The 23,358-nt window shown below is 36.4% G+C and overlaps 1 long non-coding RNA gene across 3 annotated transcripts in view; it reads right to left on the bottom strand.

Moving 5' to 3' along the window:
* The window catches only part of LOC112659167 (uncharacterized), a 48,454-nt gene that overhangs the window by 12,360 nt on the left and 12,736 nt on the right, over positions 1–23,358 (bottom strand). For 2 of the 3 annotated variants that reach the window (XR_004805842.2, XR_003136240.3), the window contains exons 2-3: positions 14,505–14,544; positions 2,485–2,601 (exon numbers count right to left, since the gene is read on the bottom strand). This is a non-coding gene — a long non-coding RNA (uncharacterized LOC112659167). The remainder of the gene's footprint in view (positions 1–2,484; positions 2,602–14,504; positions 14,545–23,358) is intronic. The other variant, XR_003136241.3, reaches the window with a different exon arrangement.

The raw sequence follows: 23,358 nt of genomic DNA, 5'->3' as shown, positions 1-23,358 counted from the left end.
TTCCTCAAAAAACTAAAAACAGAATTACCATATGATCCAGTAATTCCACTGCTGGGTATTTACCCAAAGAATGCAAAAACATTAATTCAAAAAGATATATGCACTCCTATGTTTACTGCAGCACTATTTAAAATAGTCATATTAGGGAAGCAACCCAAGTGTTTATCAATAGATGAGTGGATAAAGACAAAATATATATATATTTGTGTATATATACATATATATACATTTGTATATATATGTATATATATATACACTCACACAAACACACAATGGAATAATACTCAACCACAAAAAATGAAATCTTGCCCTTTGTAAGAGCATTGATGGATTCGAGGGTATAGTGCTAAGTGAAATAATTCAGAGAGAAAAAGACAAATACTATATAATTTCACATATATGTGGAGTTTAAGAAACAAAACAAAGGAACAAGGGGCAAAGGGGATAAAACCCAGACTCTTAAATATAGATAAATAACTAGTGGTCATCAAGGGAAGGTGGGTATGGTTGAAATAGGTGAAGGGGATTGAGAAAGTATGCTTACCATGATGAGAACTGAAAAATGTATGGAACTGTTGAATCACTATATTTACACCTAAAACTAATAGAATACTGAATATATACTTACACCTAAAACTAATAGAACACTGAATGTTAGTTATACTGAAATTTTAAGAACACAAAAATACCCTCCAAAGCAAATAGAAATATCATATGATCCAGCAATTCCACTTCTGGGCATATACCCAAAGGAAATGAAAACCTCAACTTGAAAAGACACCTGAATCCCCATGTTCCCTGAAGCATTATTTACAATAGCCAAAACATGGAACCAAGTTAAGTGTCCATCAGTTGATGAATGAATAAAGAAGTTGTGGTAATATAAGGGTCTAGTTTTAATCTTTTACATATGAATATCCAATTCTCATATACATGATATATATGGTTCATAAATATAAATTTATATGTATAATGGAATACTATTTAACTGTAAAAAATGAGGAAATATACCATTTGTGACATCAGAGATGGACCTTGAGAGAATATGCTAAGTGAAAGATGTCAGACAGAGAAAGGCAAATACCATATAATCTCATTTATATGTAGAAACTAAAAAAGAAACACCAAAGTCACAGAAAAAAAGATCAGATTTTTAGTTATTTGAGGTAAGGGTTGGAGTGAAGAGAGTTTCAGGAAAATGGTCAAAAAGTAAAATGTCCAGTTATAAGTAAGTATCAGGAGTATAATGTTCAACATGTTAATGTGAAGACTATAGCTAACACTGCTGCAGGGAAGTTGTTGAGAGAGTAACTTCTAAGAGTTCCTATCAAAATGAAAATTTTTCTTTTTGGGGTGCCTGGCTGGCTCAGTCAAAAAACATGCAATTCTCTATCTCAGGGTCATTGGTTCAAGTCCCACATTAGGTGTAGATAGTACTAAATTTTAAATATATAAATATATTTAAATACTCATATATATATATATGGAGATATATATATCCATATGAGATGAATACTAACTACACTTACTGCATCATTATCTCACTATATATGTATTTCAAACCATTATACTGTACACCTTAAATTTATAACAGTGATATATGCCAACTGGGAAAATAAACATACGGAAATGAAAAAAAATTTCACTAATCAAAAGACGATTTTTGAGAACACTGATAAAATAGGTAAATTTCTGAAAGCTTAAAGACGAGGGGGAAAAGAAAGTAAAAAAAAACAGTAGACTTGAAAAAGGAAATGTTTTTACATTTTTACATACATTTTACACACATACACATTTTTATATCTAAGTTTTTAATTTTGAGATACTTTTGGTAACTTATATGAAATTAAGAAAGGCACCTGATGGAAAAGAAAATGTAAAAGTTGATCTGGTATAATATTAGAATAAGTAGATATAATTCAGAAAAAAATGGGTTTAAAAATCAGAAGTACAATAATACAACCAAGTATAATAACTAGAGATTAGAATACAAGCAGGTTCAATGTAAGCCATTATTTGTCCAGTAAAATAAAAGATATCCAGTTGGTTAATTCATACAATTTTAACACTGGAAGAACACTTCAGTTTCTTTACAGCTTGGGGAAATATCTTTCTTTTCACCAAGGAAAGACTGCCATGGTAAGGAGCTCAATTGGATGGTGCCGATCACCAAATATCTCCCCATAAAATAATATGCTAACATCTCAAGTGGACTGAAGAGCAGTGATTTGAGCATTCAAGTGGGGAGCGCTCAAGGACCACCTGTGAAGTCATGCAGACTTCCAAAGAGATTCCTGGGTGAAACCTGAGTACAGTCAAAATAAGGGCATGAAATGAGACTTTGTAGTTTTGTTCAAAAATGTAAAACCAAGCAGATGTCTGTGAGAGGTTTACAGTGCTCTAGGCTTATCTTTTTCCTGGTGGACATGTGAATTCCACATTATCTTGTCTACTATACTAAAAAAATAAATAAATAAAAAATACCATGTTGCAGGAAAAGGAGTCCTTCAGGTCCTGCTTGGGATCAGTGTTCTCAACACTCTTTAGCTAGCTTGATTGCTCCACCAGTCACTGGTCTTTGACTTTAGTCATTTAGAACACCTTAGAGAGGGAACAGAGCAAAAAGTATCAAAAATAACCTAATGAAACTGATCAATAAGAAGCGAATATCTGAATATGAACACACACACACACACACAACCCCCAGGCAAATTGTACTAAATATTCAAGGAAGAGATTGTCTTACATAGAGTATTCTAGAAAATAATTTTCACTGAGTAATTTTTTTTCAATGACTTTATGAACTTGATAGTAAAACTATACCTATTCACTAAACTAGGAATAGAGGGGATCTTCCTCAACTTTTTAAAGACTATCTACAAAGAAAGTGAAAACGAACATTATACTTATTGGAAAAAAAAAACTTGAAGCTTCTCCACTAAGATCAGGAACAAGGCAATACATTCCCTCTTATTACCCCTTTTCAACAGCATGATGAAGTTCTAGCTAATGCAATAAGAAGATGAAATTTAAAATTATGCATATTGAGAAGGAAGATATAAAGATGCCTTTGTTTGCACATAACATGATCTTCTATATAGAAAATGTGAAATATATGACCAAAAAACCACTCCTGGACCTAGTAAGCAATTATATCAAGATTTCTGGATGTAAGGTTAATATACAAGTCAATCGTTTTCCTATGTACTGACAATGAACAAGTAGAACTTAAAATTAAAAGTATATTATTTACATTAGCACCTTCTAAAATTAAGTACTTAGATATAAGCTGGACAAAATATGTTTAAGAGTAAATGAGGAAAACTGCAAAACCCAGATGAATGAAATCAAAGAACTAAGTAGATGGAGAGATACTCCATGTTCATGAAGATGACAACACAATGTTGCCAACATGTCAGTTCTTCCCAAAATGGTCTATAGATTCAGTGGAATTATTCTGTGGATATCAACAAATGAATTCTAAATTAATAGGGAGAGGCAAAGGATTCAGGACCCACACTATTTATTGAGAAGAAATAAGTTGGAATATTGACACTACCTGACTCCTAGAAAATAACACAGGAGAAAACATAGATGGTGTAGGATGTAGAATTGGCCTTTTGGGTTCAACACCAAAGCCATGATTCATGAAAGAAGAAATGATAAACTGGACTTCATTCAATTCAGAACTGTGGAGGACAATATTAAGATAACGAGACAAAAGCCACTTACTAGGAGAAAATATTTTCAAAAGATATATTTGTGAAGGATGGTATCTGAAATATACAAAGGATTGTGAAAACTCAACAATACGAACACAAACATGGTTTATAAATGGGACAAAACATTAAAAGACAATTCCTCGAAAAGGATATGCAGATGGCAGATAAGCATGAAAAGATGTATCCTATCATATGTCATCAGGGAAATACAAATTAAAACAACAGTAGGGATGCCTGGGTGGCTCAGTTGGTTAAGTGTCTGCCCTCGGCTCAGGTCATGATCCCAGGGTCCTGGGACTGAGCCCCACATCAGAGTCCCTGCTCACCGGGGAGCCTGCTTCTCCCTCTCCCTCCTTCTCCCCCTGCTTGTGCTCTCTGTCAAATCAATCAATCAATCAATCAATCAATCAATCCCCATAACAGTGAGATACCATTACACACTTACTAAAATGACAAAAACTGAGACACTGACAACACCCAATAATGATGAGGTTGTGGAGTAACAAACTCTCTTTCACTGCTGCTGAGAATGCAAAATGGTATGAGATGATTTGGTGATCCCTTATAGGACTAAGCACAATCTTACCACATGATCCATCAATCACACTCCTTGGTATTTACCCAAAGGAGCTGAAAATTTATGTTCACACAAAAAATCTGCACACAGATTTTAATAGCAGCTTTATTCATAATTACCAAAATATAGAAAAAATCCAATGTCCTTCAGTAAGTGAATAGCTAAGTAGATGATGGTATATCCAGACAATGAATTGTCATTCAATACTAAAAATAAATGAGATTCCAAGCCATGATAAAAAGAGAGAAAGGGGCATAAATCTTATTTCATGAAATAATAAAAATTTCCCTAACCTGGGAAAGGAAACAGACAACCAGATCTAGGAAGCCTATAAAGTTCCAAGGAAGATAAACCCACAGACATCCTCAAGGTACATTATAACTGAAATATCAAAAATTAAAGAAGAGAAACTTAAAAGCATCAAGAGAAAAACAGTATGTTATGTGCTAGGAACACACGCTCCCCCCCCCCCCCAATCAGACTATTAGCAAATCCTTCAGCAGAAGCATTGCAGGCTGGAAGGGAGCGGCATGAAATAATAAAGTGCTGAAAGAAAAAAAAAATGACCAAGAACACTCTACTATGCAAGGTTATCATTCAGAATTGAAGAATGGAATATTTCACATAAGCAAAAGCTAAAGGAGTTCACCACCACTAAACCAACCTTTCAAAAATGTTAAGGAGACTTCTTTAAGTTGAAAAGAAAAGCAATAATTAGTTAAGAACACGTAAGAAAAAATAAATCTGGTCTGAAAGTTAAATATATAATAAAAGTAAATTATTTCACTTTTAAAGCTAGCATAAATGTTATAATACATAAGCAATAAAAACTAAAATTACAATAATTAGTTTAGGAATACAAAGATCAAAAGATGTAAAACTTGATATTAAAAGAAAAAAAAACAAAATGGAGAAATAGTAAAAATCCTGAATGGTAGAACGGGACCAAACTTAAGTTGTTATCAACTTGACATAGACTGCTATAGATATGTTGTAAGCCTTATAGTAACTACATAAAAACCTATGGTAAAATACACAAAAGAGAAACGAATGTAAGCATATTATTAAACAAAGTCACCAAATCACAGAGGGCAAAAGACAAAAGGAACAGAGAGAAACATCCAAACAGCCAGAATGCAATTAATAAAAAAGGAGAAGAGCACACACCTATCAATAAGTACTTTAAATACAATTGGACTAGATTATCCATCCAAAGACATAAGTGGCTGACTAAATAAAAAACAAGACTCATCTATATGCTGCCTGTTAAGAGACTCACTAGGACATAAGGAAACAGACTACAAATGATAGGATGGAAAAAGTTACTTTGAGCAAATGGAAACCATAAAAAAACTGGAATAGCTTTATTTTTATCTGATAAAACAGTCCTTGAAACAAAGACTGTATAAATATACAAAGAGAATTACATAATGATAAAATCAATCCAGCTCTAGATTATGACATTTTTAGATATTTATGCAGCCCACATACAGCACCTAAATATATAAATCAAATATTAAGAGACCCAATGGGAGAAATAGACAGCAGTACAATAGGAGGGAAATGTAATATCCCACTTCTATCAATGGATAGGTCACCCAGACAGAAGATTAACAAACATTAGTCTTAAATGACATATTAGACCAGATAGAGTAACAGATATATACAGAACATTCTATCCAAAGGCAACAGATTTCACATTCTTCTCAAGCGCACATAGAACATTCACCAAGAAAGATCATATGCTAGGTTACAAAACAAATCTTAATAAACTTAAGGATGCTGAAACCATACCAAGTATCTTTTCCAACCATAATGGTTTGAAACTTAGAATTCAGTTACAGGATGAAAACTAGAAATTTCAGAATACATGGAGATTAATTAAACATGCTACTGATCCAAGCAGGTTGTAGGTCAAAGAAATCAGAAGGGAAATATAATACCTGAGACAAACAACATGAAAGCCTAAATATGCCAGAATTTCTGGGAAACAGAAGAAGCAGTGGCGTCAAGTTCATGACAATAAATGCCAACCTGAAGAAACAAGAGAAGTCTCAAATAACAACCTAGCTTCACACCTCGAGGAACTAGAAAAAGAACAAAGCCCAAAGCCAGTATTAGGGAGGAAGTAACACAGAGCAGAAATAAATGAAATAGAACATGCTTGAAAAAGCTATAGAAAATGTCTAGCAGTGCAGTTGCTGGATTGTAGGGTAGTTTTATTTTTAACTTTTTGAGGAACCTCATACTGTTCTCCAGAGTGGCTGCACCAGCTTGCATTCCCACCAGCATGCAAGAGGGTTCCCCTTCCTCCACATCCTCGCCAACACCTGTTGCTTCTTGTGTTGTTCATTTTAGTCATTCTGACAGGTGTGAGGTGGTGTCTTATTGTGGTTTTGATTTGTATTTCCCTGATGATGAGTGATGGGGAGCATCTTTTCATGTGTCTGTTGGCCATCTGGATGTCTTCTTTGGAAAAGTGTTTTTCATGTCTTCTGCCCATTTCTTAACTGTATTATTTATTTTTGGGGTGTTGAGTTTGGTAAGTTTTTTATGAATTCTGGATACTAATTCTTTATCAGATAGGTCATTTGCAAATATCTTCTCCCATTCTGTAGGTGGTCTTTTAAGTTTTGTTGATTGTATCCTTTGCTGTGTAGAAGCTTTTTATCTTAATGAAGTCCCAATAGTTCCTTTTTTCTCTGGTTTCCCTTGCCTTTGGAGACATGTCTAGCAAGAATTCGTTGTGGTCAAGGTCAAAGAGGTTGGTGCCTATGTTCTCCTCTAGAAGTCTGATGATTTCCTGTCTCCTGTCTCATATTTAGATCTTTCAAATACAGATTCAAAGGGGCACATGTACCCTGATGTTTATGGCAGCATTATCAACAATAGCCAAATTATGGAGAGAGCCCAAATGTTCATCAGTTGATGAATGGATAAAGAAGTCTGTGTGTGTGTGTGTGTGTACACAATGGAATATTACTCATCCATCAAAATATGAAATCTTGCCATTTGCAATGACATGGATGGAGCTAGAGTGTATTATGCTAAGTGAGATAAGTTAGTGAAAGACAAATATGATCTCAGTCATAGGTGGAATTTATGAAAGAAAACAGATGAAAAAAAAAAGAAAACATATGAACCTGTGGGTAAAGTGAAAAGATAAAAAGGAGAAAAAGACACAAACAATCAGAGACTCTTAACAACAGAGAACAAACTGAGGGTGGAGAAGGAAAGGGGGGCTGGGCTAGATGGCGGATGAGTACTAAATAAGGCACTTGTTGTGATGAGCACTGGGTGTTGTACATAAGTGATGAATCACTGAATTTGGTCCAGAAGCCAATAATGCCCACATACTCACTAAAATTTAAATTAAAAAAAAAATCTATAGAGGGGCACCTGGGTGGCTCATTCAGTTAAGCATCTGACTTTGGCTTGAGTCATGATCTCAGGGTCCTGGGATCAAGCCCCAGGTCAGGCTGCATGCTCAGAGGGGAGTCTGCTTCTCTCCCTCTTCCTCTGCTCCCTTCCCTGCTCGCTCGCTCTCTCTCAAACAAATAAAATCATTTTAAAACTGTAGAAAAATACCAATAAACTAAAAGCTAGTTCTTTAGTGAAATTCACCAAGAAAAAAGGACAAAACAAATAAAATCAGAAATAAATGTTACAACTAATACCACGGAAATAAAAAGGATTATGAGAGACTACTATTAAAAGTCATATACCAACAAATTCAGCAACAGAAGGGATAAATTCCTGAAACACAATACCTACCAAGATTGAGTCATGATAAAATGGAAACTCAGAACTGACCTTTTACTAATAACAAGACTGATTTAATAGGGCAAAACCTTCCCTCAAAACAAAAGTCCAGGACTAAACCACTTCATGGGTAAATTTTTATCAAACATTCAAAGAACTGGCACCCATTCTTTTCAAACTCTTCCAAAAATAGAAAAGGGAGTCATCACATACTCATTTTGAGGCCATTATTCTGATGCCAAAACATGATAAGAATCCAAGAAAATTATAGGCTAATATACCAGAGAAAAATAGATGCAAAATTCTCAATAAAATATTTTTTAGGGGATCCCTGGGTGGCGCAGCGGTTTGGCGACTGCCTTTGGCCCAGGGCGCGATCCTGGAGACCCGGGATCAAGTCCCACGTCGGGCTCCCGGTGCATGGAGCCTCCTTCTCCCTCTGCCTATGTCTCTGCCTCTCTCTCTCTCTGTGTCTCTCATGAATAAATAAATAAAATCTTTAAAAAAATATTTTTTAAAATCAATGATACAATATTATATAAGGATCATACAAGTGATGTTTTGTTTTGGGACTGGAAGAAAGGTTCACCATCTACAAATCAGTCACTGTGAAATACATTAACAAAATAAAGAATAAAAATTGTATAATCATCTCAGTAGAAGCAAAAAAAAAGCATTTGACGAAAATCCAACATTCATTTATGATAAAAACTCTCAATAAATGGGTATAGAGGAAACATACTTTGGAATAATTAATAAAGGCTAACTATGACATGTGGCACAGTGAGCGGCATACTCAATAGTGAAAAACTGCAAGTTTTTTCTTTAAGGAACAAGATGCTGCCCACTCTTGCAATTTTTAGTCAACACAGTATTGGAAATCATAGCTAGAGCAATTAGGCAAGAAAAAGAAATTAAAAGCATCCAAATCAGAAAGGAAGAAATAAAACTGTTACTATTTGCAGAAGATGTAATATTATATAGAGAGAAGGCCAAAGACTCCATCAAAAAACTCTTAAAACTAATAAATGAATTCAGTAAAATTGCAAGGTATAAAATCAACATGGTCTAAAGATTTTAAAGTACAGGGGCACCTGGGTGGCTCAATGGTTGAACGTCTGCCTTTAGCTCACATCGTGATCCCAGGGTCCTGGGATCAAGTCCCACATTGGGCTCCTTGCAGGAAGCCTGCTTCTCTCTCTGCTTATGTCTCTGCCTTTCTGTGTCTCTAATAAATAACAAAATCTTTTTTTTAAGGATTTAAAAGTATAAAACTCTGTGGGGAAACATAAGGGGTATACTTCTGGACATTAGCTTTGGCACTGATTTTTAGGATCTGATACAAAATCAATGGAACAAAAGCAAAAGTAAGTAGGACTATATCAAACTAAAAACCTTCTGCACAGCAAAGGAAATCATCAACAAAGGAAAAAGGCAACCTATTGGTGAGAGGACATATTTGCCAATCATATGTCTGATAAGGACTAATATCCAAATATATAAATATAATTAAATAGCAGAAAAACCAAACAATTCTACTTCACAAATGGGAGGAATATTTGAATAAACGTTTTTTCAAAGATGACCTAAGAGGCGGCCAATAGATACATGAAAAGATGCTCAACATCATCATCAGAGAAATGCAAACTGAAATATCACCTCTTGTGTTAGAATGGGCATTATTAAGAAGGCAAGAGATAGCAAGTGGCAAATGTAGAGAAAAGTGAACCCTTGGTGCGTGTTGGTGGTAATGTACACATGCACTGCCGTGATTACCGCAGCATTTTTTACAATAGCCCAGATAGGGAAATGACCTAAGTGTCCATCAACGTATGAATGGAGAGCATGCAAAATAATGAAATATTAAGCAATGGAAAATAAGATTATGCCACTGCAGCAACCTGGATGGATCTCAAGGGCATTATGCTAAGTGAAATAAATCAGAGAGAAATGACAAGTACCTCATCTCTATGTGAAATGTTAACAACAACAAAGCCAAGTGTGTAGATACACAGGACAGAATGGTGCTTGCCAGAGGCAGGGGGTGAGAGAAATGTGTAAACTTGTTTCTTAAATACATTGAAAAAATAATTTATAACAAGGTAATTCATACTTAGAAGTTAGGAGAGTTGCAACTGGTGGGGATGGGGTGGGCAGTGAATGAAAGGGGTAGCGTGCTGGTAATTCTGTTTTCTTATCCAAGTATTGATTACATGGACTTGGTTAGTTTGTGGAAACATATTAAGCTGTATATTCACAATATGTGCACTGTTTTGTGTGTATAATTCAATAAAACATTTTTCCAGAATGCTAAAAAAAAATTAACATGCGTCTCCTGGTTGGTGAACATGTTCAAGTTTTGAGGTTGACATGTCTGGAGACAGTGTGCATGCCACATACCCCTGCCCCAAGGCATCTGTTCCATGTGGTTGTTACTTATTTCTATCTTTTGTGTTAAATTAGTAATCTAGCCCAGCTATGAGATACAGGAAGTTCAAAATATCAGAGACCAGGCTACTCCCCCCACGTGGGCAGCATTCTTTCAGATATGGCAAAAGAATCTTAGGGACCTGCTCAGCACTAAAATGGTGAGCCAACATGAAGCCAAGTATTGGAGAAAAAAATTCTTAAAAATGCAACAGAAATGCACTTTGCTGGTAAAGGTGAAACTTCTCCTATAATGTGGTGCCAATAAAAATGTTAGAAAGCTCCAAAGCAGCTAATAGGTATTTGATGGTCTACATGTTTCAAGTCTAAAAAAAAAAAAAAAAAAAAAAAAGCTTCATCTGATGTTGGAAGAAACACCCAAATCTGCATCTTCTTTCTCATGTTGGTGACGTTGAAGCATCACTTTCAGATAAAGACCTGAATAGCATCATCCAATATCCAAGGAAACCATTCCCAGTTCAAGATGCTGGTGTGGTCTCTGGAAAACAGTGTGGAGGTTCCTCAAGAAGTTAAAAATAGAGCTACCCTGTGACCCAGCAATTGCACTGCTGCGGATTTACCCAAAGGATGCAAACATAGTGATTCAAAGGGGCACCTGCACCCCAGTCTTCATAGCTGCAATGTCCACAATAGCCAAACTGTGGAAGGAGCTGAGATGTCCTTCGACAGATGATGGATAAAGACGTGGTACATATGCAACGGAATATGTTACTCAACCATCAGAAATGACGAATACCCACCATTTGCTTCGATGTGGATGGAACTGGATGGTATTGTGCGGAGTGAAATAAGTCAATCCCCCCTACAGCAGCTGTCACCTTTAAGCTCCCCATCTACCTCATGGAGGCATCAGGTGCCACCGGCTCACTCTCCCCGTGCAGCCCTCCAGAGAGCAAATATGTCCTAGAGAGGAACCGACAGTTGTGTCCGATGCCCCAGATTTTGTGGTTGCCACCTGGGGGACACCCCTGGATTGCCTGGCTCTGGAGGCCAATGGGAGCTCATGTTCCTGGATCCCATGAGACTTTAACAATTGAAGAGATGGCGCTTGGCAAGCTACCACCCCCGGTGCGCTGCACAGATACACTGAAAAACACACCCAGTCTTTTTGAGGAAGAGGCCAAGAGTGTTGGACTGAGGGATAGACACCTGGCTTGGCAGCCATGAGCCCATGGAGTTGCTCTAAGGGAACAGAAGCTGGTAGGTGCAATCTGCACTCTCCTTCTGCCTCACCCCAGCTTTCTGTCTCCCAGAAAAGAGCTTATATCTTTGTGTGGCACCACAATTTTTCCAGCTGCCTACCAGGAGACATGTGTCTCCTGATGGCCAGGAATATTACATCCTCAGATCCCACAGTATAACCAACAGAGAAAAAGTACTTGCCCAGCTACCACACTTGGGAGACAGAAAAGGCATCAGACTCAAGAGCTCAATCTTTCTGTGAAAGAGGTCTAATAATTTACCATCAAGCTGACACTCGAGGGGAAGTCTTCTATTTAAACACATATCTAAGGGCTAACAAAAATCCTTTCATGAGATCTCAGAGGATGGTCACTATCCTCTCACTTTTCCTCTGCTGTGCTTTTAGTACATCTGTATCTATTAGAGGGGGGCTCTTTAACACGTCTGATGTCCCACTTTCTGCAGCTGGGGTGCCCCTTGATCACCTGGCTCTGGTGGCCAGAGGGGCTTGCTCCTGGCTCCCACAGGACTGTGACAACTGGAGAGACAGTTCTTGGCAGGCTCTGCACCACCCAGGGCCCTGCACAGACAGCAGACTGAGTACATATCCAGTCTTTTTGGGAAAGAGGCCTATTTGCTTATCCTGGAGCTTCACCCTCAGGCGTAAGCCAGCGAGGCTAATACTTATGGTCCAAACAAGACTGTATATATTTGCATAATTTAAAACTGCTGCCTGAGAGTCTGGTTTTCAGTCATCCTGAATTTAGGTGCTGACTGAGATCCTCCCCTTTGGGATACAGAGATCTTGGTACCACTTCAACAAGTGGGAGCTATTAAAAATAAATAGGTTGCTTCAACAATCAAAACTGCCTGAGAGACTTATGTCTTGTGTTTTTCATTTTAGTCATTCTGACAAGTGTAAAGTGATAACTCATTGTGGTTTTAATTTTGTATTCCCCTGATGATGAGTGATGTTGAGCATCTTTTCATGTGTCTCTTGGCCATCTTTTTGTCTTCTTTGGAAAAATGTCTATTCAGGTTCTCTATTTTTTAATTGGATTATTTGGGGTTTTGATATTGTTTGTATAAGTTCTTTATAGGTTTTAGATATTAACCCCTTATTGGATATATCAATTGCAAATATCTTCTCCCATTCAGCAGGTTGTCTTTTGTTTTGTTGATGATTTCCTTCACTATGCAAGAGTTTTACTTTGGTGTAGTCCTAATAGTTTAAATTTGCTTTTATTTCCCTTGCCTGAGGAGATATATCTAGAAAAATGTTTCTACAGCCAATGTCAAAGAAATTACTGCCTATGTTTTCTTCTAGGAATTTTATGGTTTCTGGTATCATATTTAGATCTTTAATCCACTTTGAATTTATTTTTGTGTATGGTGTAAGAAAGTGGTCTGGTTTCATTCTTTTGCATATAGCTCATGCACTGTTGGTGGGAATGTAAATTTGTGCAGACACTATGGAAAGCAGTATCAAAGTTCCTAAAAAAAATTAAAAACAGAATTACCATATAATCCAGTAATTCTACTACTGGCCACTTACCCAAAGAACATAAAAATGTAATGATATATGCACTTCTATGTTTCTGCAGCATTATTTACAACAGCGCAACTCTGCATTGATAGATGAATGAAAAAAAAAGAAGTGGTATATAGCTTATCCATAAAAAAAATAAAATATTGCCATTTACAATAACATAGATGGACTTATAGGTATCATGCTAAGTGAAATAGGTCAGTCAGAGGAAATAAACACCATATGATTTTACTCATATGTAAAATTTAAGAAATAAAACAAATGGATAAAGGAAAAAGAGTCAAACCAAACATTCTTAAATACTGAGAACAAATGCAGTTGCTAAAGGGTAGATGGAAGAAGACGGGTAAAATAAAGGGGATTGAGTACACTTATCTTGATTAGCACTGAGAAATCTACAGAATTGTTGAATTGTTATACGGTACATCTGAAACTAATAACATTCTATTATATTTGAATAAAACAAGATGTTTTTTTAAAAAAGCAAATCTGAAATGAAAATGTTTGAGAGACAACCAAGGAATAGGGCAGGGTTGAACAACAAGATTTATCTCCTACATGAGGAGATAAAGACTGAGAGAGGTAGACGTTTCATCTAATTCACAGAAACCAATACAGAGTCAAGTATAATAAAGAAACAAAGGGATCTCTTCCAAACTAAAGAAAAATAAAACCTCAGAAAAAAAAAACTTAAGGAAACAAATATAAGGCATTTACCTGATAAAGAGTTCAAAGTAATGATCATAAAGATGCTCAATGAACTCAGGAAAAGAATAGATGAACAGAATGAGAAATTCAACAAAGAGATAAAACACATAAGAATGTAACAAATAGACATCACAAAAGAATATAATAGCTGCACTGAAAAAATCCATTAGAGGAGTTCAATGATAGATTAGATGAAGCAGAAGATGAATCCACTCAAGATAAAGCAGTGTAGTCAGAGCAACATAAAGGAAAAGAATGAAAAAAAAAAAGTGAAGCTATGAGACATCAAGTGTACTAAAAATCACATTACAGTTGTGCCAGAGACGTGAAAAAAGGGGACAAAAAATCTTATTTGGAAGAAATTATGGCTATAAATTGCCTAACCTGAGAAAAAAAATACACATCCAGATCCAGGAAGCCCAGAGAGTTCAAATAAGAGGAACCCAAGGAAACTCATGCAAAGACACATTATAGTTAAAATATCAAAAGTTAAACCCAAGAAGAGAATAAGAAAAGCAGCAAGAGAGAAATAACTTGCTACATACAGGATACTCACATAAGACTATAACCAGATTTTTCAGCAGAAACACTGGAGGCTGAAAGAGAGCAAAACAAGATATTTGAAGTGCTAAAAGGAAAAAATCCAACTAAGAATATATATTCAAAAAATTGAAAGAGACAAAGTTTTCTGGACAAGGCAAAGTTACAAGAGTTCAACAGCAGTAGTCTGGCTTTTTAGGAAATGTTAAAGGAATTTCTTTAAGCTGCAAACAAAGAGTGAAAATTAGTGACAAGAAAATATATGAATATATATAAGCTTCACTGGAAAGTAAATATATAAATAGGTAGTGGCTTTATCACTTACAAAGCTAGTAAAAAGGTTAAAAGTAGGAAAACACATAAAAGTACAATAATATATCAATGGATACACACAATATGAAATATAATGTCAAAAACAGTGTGTGGGGAGTACAAATGTAGAGCTTTTCAATACATTCAACCTTATGCTGTTATCAACTTTAACTTTTATAAATACAAGTTGTTATATGTAATTCTCAAAAACCTATAGTAAATATACAAATAGTAATTAGGAAATTATGCATACTACTAAAGAAAGCATTCAATCCACAAGGGATGAGAGTAAGAGAAAAAATGAGGAATTATAAAATAGAAAACAGTTAAAATAGCAGTATGTATGTACCAATAATTATTTTTTTAAGATTTTATTCATTTATTCATGAGACACACAGAGAGAGAGAGAGGCAGAGACACAGGTAGAGGGAGAAACAGGCTTCATGCAGGGAGCCCGACACAGGACTTGATCCTGGGTCTCCAGGATCACACCCTGGGCTGAAAGCGGCGCTAAACCACTGAACCACCTGGGCTGCCCCCAATAATTACTTTAAATGTAAATGGAGTAAATTCTCCAATTAAAAGATATAGAGTTGGTGAATGGCAAAACAACAAAAACAACAACAAAATCAAGATTCATCTGTGTGCTGCCTCAAGAGACTCACTTAAGACTTAAAACACAAAGACTGAAGTGAGGGGATGACAAAAGATATTCCATGCATGCTAGACACTCTGGAGTCTCGGCTTCTGCTCTAGGGCCACATGAACCAGAGAGATCTTGTGCCAGGAACATAAGAGGAAACAGAATCATGGTTGGGTCATCCCACTGGAATGCAAGGCCTGGGCCCTGGGCAGTGACCAAAGTGAAAGTGAGGGATGGCAGGGTCCTGCAACCCATTCATGAAATAGAAGCCTCAAACCCCACAGCCTGACCAACCCAGACCTCAGACTCTAATCAGATATTATTAGGTCTTCCAGGGCTCCTCTCCTGACCACAGCCAACAGGTGCTGGATTAAATGTCTTTATTGGTAAACTATGTATGTTTATCATTGTACTTGCCAACATTGTATTTTAATTCTATGTGTCATGATATGTTACATAATGTCTTATGAGCCCCTATATTAAAAGATGCTCCATGCAAATAGAAACTGAAAGAATGCTGAGGTAGCTCTATGTGTATATAATAAACTTTATTAAACCAAAGACTGTAATAGGAGACAAATCACATCGTTACATACTGATAAAAGGTACAATATAAAAGACGACATAATATTTATAAATATATATGCACATAACAGGACAACAAATATACAAATATTAATAGATCTAAAGGAATAACAGAGAGCTATATGATGCTAGTTGGGGATGTTAATAACCCATGTACACTAATGGATAGATCATCCAGACTAAAAAATCAACAAGAAAACATTGGCCTTAAATGAAACACTAGACCAGATGACTTGCCACCTATATACAGAACATCCCAGACAAAATCAACAGCACACCTTCTTCTCAAGTGCGCATGGAACATTTTCTAGGACAGATTGTATGTCAGGCCATAATACAAATCTTAATAAATTTAAGACGATGGAAATCATATCAAGCATCTTTCATGACCACAGTGATCTTAAACTAGACATTAATTATAGAAGGCAAACTGGAAAATTCACAAAAATGTAGAGATTGCACATCATATGAATGGCAATGGGTCAATGAAGAAACAAAAGAGAAATTAAAATATACCTTGAATTAAAAGAAAAATAAATCATATTAAAACTAATGGAATATACCAATTGTAGTTCTAGGAGGGAAGTTCATCGTGATAAATGCCTACATTAAGAAACAAAGAGTATCACAGGAAAACAACCTAACTTTATAACTCAAGTAACTAGAAAAAGAAAAATATATAAAGCCTAAAGTCAGTAGAGGAAAGAAAGAAACTTCAGAGTAAAAATAATCCAAAGAGGGACTAAAAAGACAGTATCAAAGATCAATGAAAATAATAAAAGGAGATCGCTTTTTCTTTCCTTTCTTTAGTGACATTCCATTTTTTTCTTCTCAAGTTTTTGTTTAAATTCTAGTTAGTTAACATATATGGTAAAATTGGTTTCTAGTGCAGAATTTAGTGATTCGTCACTTACATGTAACACTCCATGCTCATCACATCAAGTGCCCTTAATACCCATCACCCATTTAGCCCATCCCCCACTCACCTCCTTCCATCAACCCTCAGTTTCTTCTCTATTGATAAGAGTCTCTTATGGTTTGCTTCCCTCTCTATTTTTCCCCCTTCCCAAATGTTCTTCTGTTTTCTTAAATTCCACATAGAAGTGAAATCATATGGTGTTTGTCCTTCTATGACAGGCTTATTTTGCTTAGAACTGATTTCTTCAAAAGATAAAGTTGACAAACCTTGAACCAGATTCACCAAGGTAAAAGAGAATTAGAAACAAATCAGACATGGAAGAGGATACATTACAACTGATAACACAAAATACAAAGGATCTCAAGAGACTACTATAAGAAATTATTCTTATATTTTCTTAAGTTTGAAAATATAGGCTAAAAATGGACAATTCCTAGAAACATATAACATACCAAGACTGAACCAGGAAGAAATAGAACATCTGAACATATCAACTACTAGCTAGGCAATTCAGTCACTCTTAAAAACCTCCAAAGAGGGGCGCCTGGGAGGCTCAGTTGGTTAAACATCTGACTCTAATTTTGTCTAGGTCATGATCTCAGGGTTGTGAGCTTAAGCCCCATGTTGGGATCTGCACTGGGCATAGAGTCTGCTTAAGATCCTCTCTCTCCTTCTCCCTATGCCCCTCCCCTTTAAAATTCCAGAGAACTAGAAGTCAAGGACCACATGACCTCACTTGTGAATTCGACCAAAAATTTAAGATATACCAATCCTCAAACTGTTCAAAATATTAAAGCTGTCCTAACATGCAAGATATAGAATTATCAAAATAGAAAAGTCAGGCATATTTTCAAATAAATTATTAGAGTGAATAAAAGAACTCAGAAAAGATTTGGATACAAAACCAATGATTTAAAAAATGTATTCCTATACACAAATGACAAAAAAGATATTATATAAAATAGCACACCAAAAAGTATGAGATACTTTAAAAACAAATCTTAGAAATTTTGCCTAAAATATTTGAGAAAATTGTGAAGCTTTATTGGAATAAAATCTAAATAAATAACAATATGAAACAGACTCGATAAATAAAGGATACCATGTGCATAAATTGGAAGACAATGCTCGATGGATATCAATTTCCCCCAAATAATTTATAAAGTCAATTCCATTGTTTATATGCATGTGTATGTAGTCACAGTCTGTATCTTTAAGCTCCCCCAGATATTTAAAACTCTCCTGTCATTGAAAAACAAGGGAAGAGGCTTGTTCTGCCAAATAAGATTCATAAGCAACAACAGTAAGAAAGATGATATGGTATTGACACAAGGTTAGAAACACACATCAACAGAGCAGAACAGAGAACCCACGTATGTATAGAAATTTAGTACATAATATGGCTCTACAAGTTGGTAGGGACATCACAGAAAATTATCCATATTGAAAAAAAATTTCACTACCTCTCACAGTACATAAAGAAATGAAAGCCAGGTGGATTGATAGCTAAAAAGTATAACACTTTAAGAATAAATAGATCATCTTTATAAATGGGGAAGTAGTTATTAAACCTGATGACATAATCCATAAAGTAAAAAATGAAACAAATTGTATTAAATTTCAACAAATATTAAAATTGACAACCTCTAAAGAATAGTCCCAAAAATAAAATGCCCACCACACAGGCAAAACACCTTATAAACACATAGAATGTCAGATCTTTCTCTAATGTTTGCATATTAAACATTAGAGAATTTATAATGAAGAAAAAATCCCACTTGGATTATATATAAATATTGGAAGGTATTTCCTATAGTTCAAATCTTAATATTAAATCATTCACATTAGAGAACGAAATCTATTTTCTATCCTTTCCCCACAAAACCTCAAAGTTTTCCCCATTTGTTAATCACAGAGACTTGAGGTGTAGCAAAATACTTTTTAATGATTCAAAATCTAATAAGCCATATATCTTTAATGGAGAAAAATTTCAAGCATAAGGACAGAAAATTTTAATTTGCAGATACCCAAACAGTGGAGATGTGAAACAATTTGTCTTGTCTAAATACAGATTTAACTGTCCGGCTGCAAGTTAGTGTCATTCTTTGCCAGGTAGCAAACTCCACTGATGCATTTCAGCTCAGTCCTAATCACCAACATATTCCTAACTAAATGCCCCTCTTGCCATGAGCCTGAGAGAAAATGTGAGAGAAGAGACTGGAAGAGAGAGGCTTTGGTTTTATTTTGTTTTTGTTTTTACCTACCACACCCCTGAGTTTGGGAAGAGTGATGTTAGTGGAAGAGATTGGGATGTGAGGTATCTAGGAAAAGACTGGAGAGGAATGCAGAGATAAAGGGCCCGGATGACTAAATGGGAAGTCCTACAGGAGAAGAGTGAATAGCAGAGCAACACACCTGTCCAAACCTGCCTAAAAATTGAACAATCTTCCGTGCCTTTTCTTTTCAACACACACACACACACACACACACACACACACACACACACACACAATCTATTTACCACAGGGAAATAGCTTGTCAGCCATCTGGCCAACCTGTTAATGAGAAGCAGAGGGAAGGTTTTGGAATTTGGTAGCATTAGTGGTTAGGGCAGGGTGGATGGGGGTTATCTGTGTGGAAAGCAAGCAGTGTCCTAGGCAAAGGAAAACCTTACAGTATGGAACACTGAGTGTTTCCCTTTACCTAAAAGCAGCCAAGACAAGCAACCAACAAAGGAGATCCTGGAGATTAGGATTAGTTACAGGCCTGTTCAACAGCCAGGCGAATCCTTTGTGTGACCCACCCTATATCCCAACTGCTCTCCATCAAATGATTCATTTACTTAACAAATGTGTCCTAAGCATCTATTGTGTGCGAGGCCCTGGAGAAAAGCACAGGGAACAAGACAGCCACCGTTCTGCCCTCATAAAGTAAACATGTTTTACAGGGAAAGCAAGTTAAAACATAAACTTAAATAATAACAGGGAGAAGAGTGGAGACAAACTGCAAAGAGAGGAATTACTTTAGATAAGGGTGGTCAGCAAAGCCTTGTAAGGAGAGGACATTTAAACTCAGAAATAAAGAAAAAGAACTAGGCATTCAAAGACTGAGAAGAAAAGCTTTCTAGGTTGAAGAAATAACGCATTCAGAGATCCCGAGGTAGGAAAAAGGTGAATGGGTCTGAAGAACAAAAAGAAGACTACTGTATCTGGAATAAGACAAATAAGGAAGTAACTGGCATGTGATGGGGTTAGAAACAAGGCACAGATGAAGCATGACTGGTAGATCAAGGTAAGAGTTGGATTTCATGCTGACGCTAATGGAAAACCGGTGAGGATTTTAAGCAGAAAAAAATTATACCATCGAATTGATCTTTTAGGATGAACTCTTGCAGCTCTTCAGAGAATGAATTGGAAGGGGACAAGAAAAGAAGCTGGGGATGAAATCTGGGCAATGTAGGCAAGAGAGAACCATTTCAGTAAAGATTTTGAGAGTGTATCTGTGGTACACTTTGGAGACAGAAATGATAGAATTTGCTAAAAAATAGGTTCAGTGTGTAGAGTAAAGGAAATAGAAGGTTCAAGAGTTTGACTCCTAGATTCTGGTTGACTGGATGATAACGGGTAAAGGGTAACTAAGTGGATGATAATGCCATTTGACGGCTTTGCGGATAGAGAGGTAAAGGAAGCAATTCAGAGGGATAAGTTGGTTTTTGTTAGGCTATCTTGTTGCAACAAATGACTCCCAAATCTCAGCAATGGCTTACAGCATTTTACTATAATGGTGTATTTTAACTTTGTTTCCCCTTCCCACAGTATATGTCCAAAGGTATATGCCAGCTCAGCTCTGCTCTGTGTTTTTTTGCTTTAGGACCTAGGCTAAAGGCAGGGTTCTCAGCTGGGCAGAGACGTAGAACTAAAAGCTAGAAATGTGCAAGCTCTCACAGCCTCTGCTCGGCCACTTCTTGTGTTTTTGTTTCACTCATCAAAGTAAGTTTCATGGTAGGATTTCAATTCCAGTGGAGTGGCCTGCCATCCGCTTCTGACACTACGTCCTCAGAGTTAACCTCGGCTCCAGAGATTTATGGGCTCAGTACAACACAATTCTACCCCTACTTCAGACTTGAGGGGGGGCCTGAGGTCACCTGTTCTTCCAATCAACTGGCTACAAATTTGGGTGGCTCCAAAAATGTCCTTATATTTGATAATCTGCTAAACTGGTCCACAGACATTAAAAAAGTGTTTAGTAATAATTACAGCTCTTTTATAAAGACTATAACTCAGGACAATCCAGATGAATAAGAATGAGGTCTGGAATGGCACAAAGACCATCCTGTCCTCCTCCCCCACCCCCCAACTCCAGCACATTAATATCTTTAGCAACCAGGAAGCTCACCCATTCCTCAGTATGCATAGTATTTATTAGGGTGTCATTAGGTAGGCATGATTGGTGAAATTATTGACCACATGTTGAACTCAAAATCCTCCCTGAAGATTTAATTCTCTTAGAGTCCCAGTTGTCTAATCACATAGTTGGTCTAGAACCCCCATCTAGAAGTTATCTAGGGGTCTCACTAACATAAAACAGATATTCCTATTGCTTCCAGGAGTTTTTAAGTTTTCTCCAGAAAGCTGTGGACACAGACCATATAAATGTTTTATTGTACTACACATGTCAAGCTTACGCCTACTTATATACGTAACTATGCAGGTAAATTGGCAAAGGGTGGGGATATTTTATTCTCTTTCATGAAGGGAAGATGAATGATTGAAAACAATCTTTACGTACCATGTGTGTTAGGGCTCTCCTGAGGAACAGAACCAATAGCATATATACAGATACGTATGATTTTTTTTTCAGAGATGGGAAACATCTTTCTAATTGTTCCACAAAATCAACTATAAAAAGATAGTCATTTAAAAAAAAATCTGCAGAAAATAAATAAATAAATAAAACACGAAAATGGAGAAAAGAAGCTGGGGAATAGAAAACATATCAGCAGAGTCATATTGACTTTAATATAGCTAAAGCTTCTATAAATCAACAGGAGAGAATAATCAAGATATTTGAAGAGACAATGCACTAGAAAGGAAAATTCAGGAGCTCTTAAACTTATGGAAATGGATCAATTTCCATCACAATACAAAAATGCAAAGAGAAATAGGAGTTCCTATATTTTCTTATCATGTTGGTGAAGATGGAAAAATGATAACACTTGATAATATGTCAGTGAAAATGTAGAAAACAGATATTTTCATATTTTACTACTGGGAATGTGTATTTTCCAACTTTAGTGGAAGACAATTTGATAATATCCTTAAAATCATAAATACATCTACCTTTGGTCCAGCAAATTGTACTTCTGTTAAATCATCCTATAGATAGACTCAACAGGGATAGATTCAAGTTTTGTGGGGACATGACGTCTATATACTTCTCACTGCCATCTTTAAGAAAAAGGATGCAAAAAGTATAAACACACACAAAGAAGCCTATCACAGCCTCACATGGACAGGGAATGAAGCAAATAGTCCTATCCAGCTATTCTCAGCCAGTGGCATATCCTCTCACTCCTCACCTCAGAAATCAAACAGTTGCCTCACTACAAAGGAAATCCTAATGACCCAAGGATGTTACCAGTACACATGTCCAGAAACACAGAATGAGCTGACTGGGGAACTGTCTGTGCTAAAGTGAACCTGCAAAGTCTGGAAGACAACATCACCTATTCATGTATAGAGGCCAATATAAAGAATAATGATCATGAAAAAATGATGCCACCAAAGGAAGCTAATTAAGTTCTAATAATTGACCCAAAGAATGGAGATCTATGAATTGTCAAAAAAAAATTCAGAATTTAGAGATAAGCAAGATACCTGATAATGAGTTTAAACTAATGGTCATAAAATGCTCACCAAACTTGAGAAAAGAGTGAACATAGTGAGAACTTCAACTAAGAAGGAAAGTAAAACAAAAAAACAAAAAAACAAACAAAAACCTAGAGTGTGGCTCAGGTCTCAAGCCCTTGCAGCAGAGAGGGGACTTGGCCAACTATGCTTGCCTCATGTCCCCTCAAGTTTTGCCTGCCCAGAGCTCATTACTCCTGGCAGTAGGAATGGAAAGGCAAGAATAGTACTCCAAGGCCAGGAGTGCACATGCAGCTAAGCCCATCACTTGGCTACATAAGGCACAAATGCCACATGCAAATACCAGAAGGGTCTCACCCATTCGTGGTAACAACTTTGCACTTTCCTTCCCAGGGCTCAGCACAAGCTACTCTGTGGTGGGTTTGGGACTAGCGCATCTGACATGGCAAGAGCCCATCCGGGATCAGCCTTGGGCCTGGAGAGAGTTGTCCCCATTGCCTATGGGGCTTAGAGCTGCCTGAGTTCTAAGCACATGAATGAAGCA

This window comes from Canis lupus, chromosome 16 (assembly GCF_003254725.2).
Source record: "Canis lupus dingo isolate Sandy chromosome 16, ASM325472v2, whole genome shotgun sequence".
NCBI lineage: Eukaryota > Metazoa > Chordata > Mammalia > Carnivora > Canidae > Canis > Canis lupus.
This window is presented reverse-complemented; position numbering and strand designations above follow the sequence as displayed.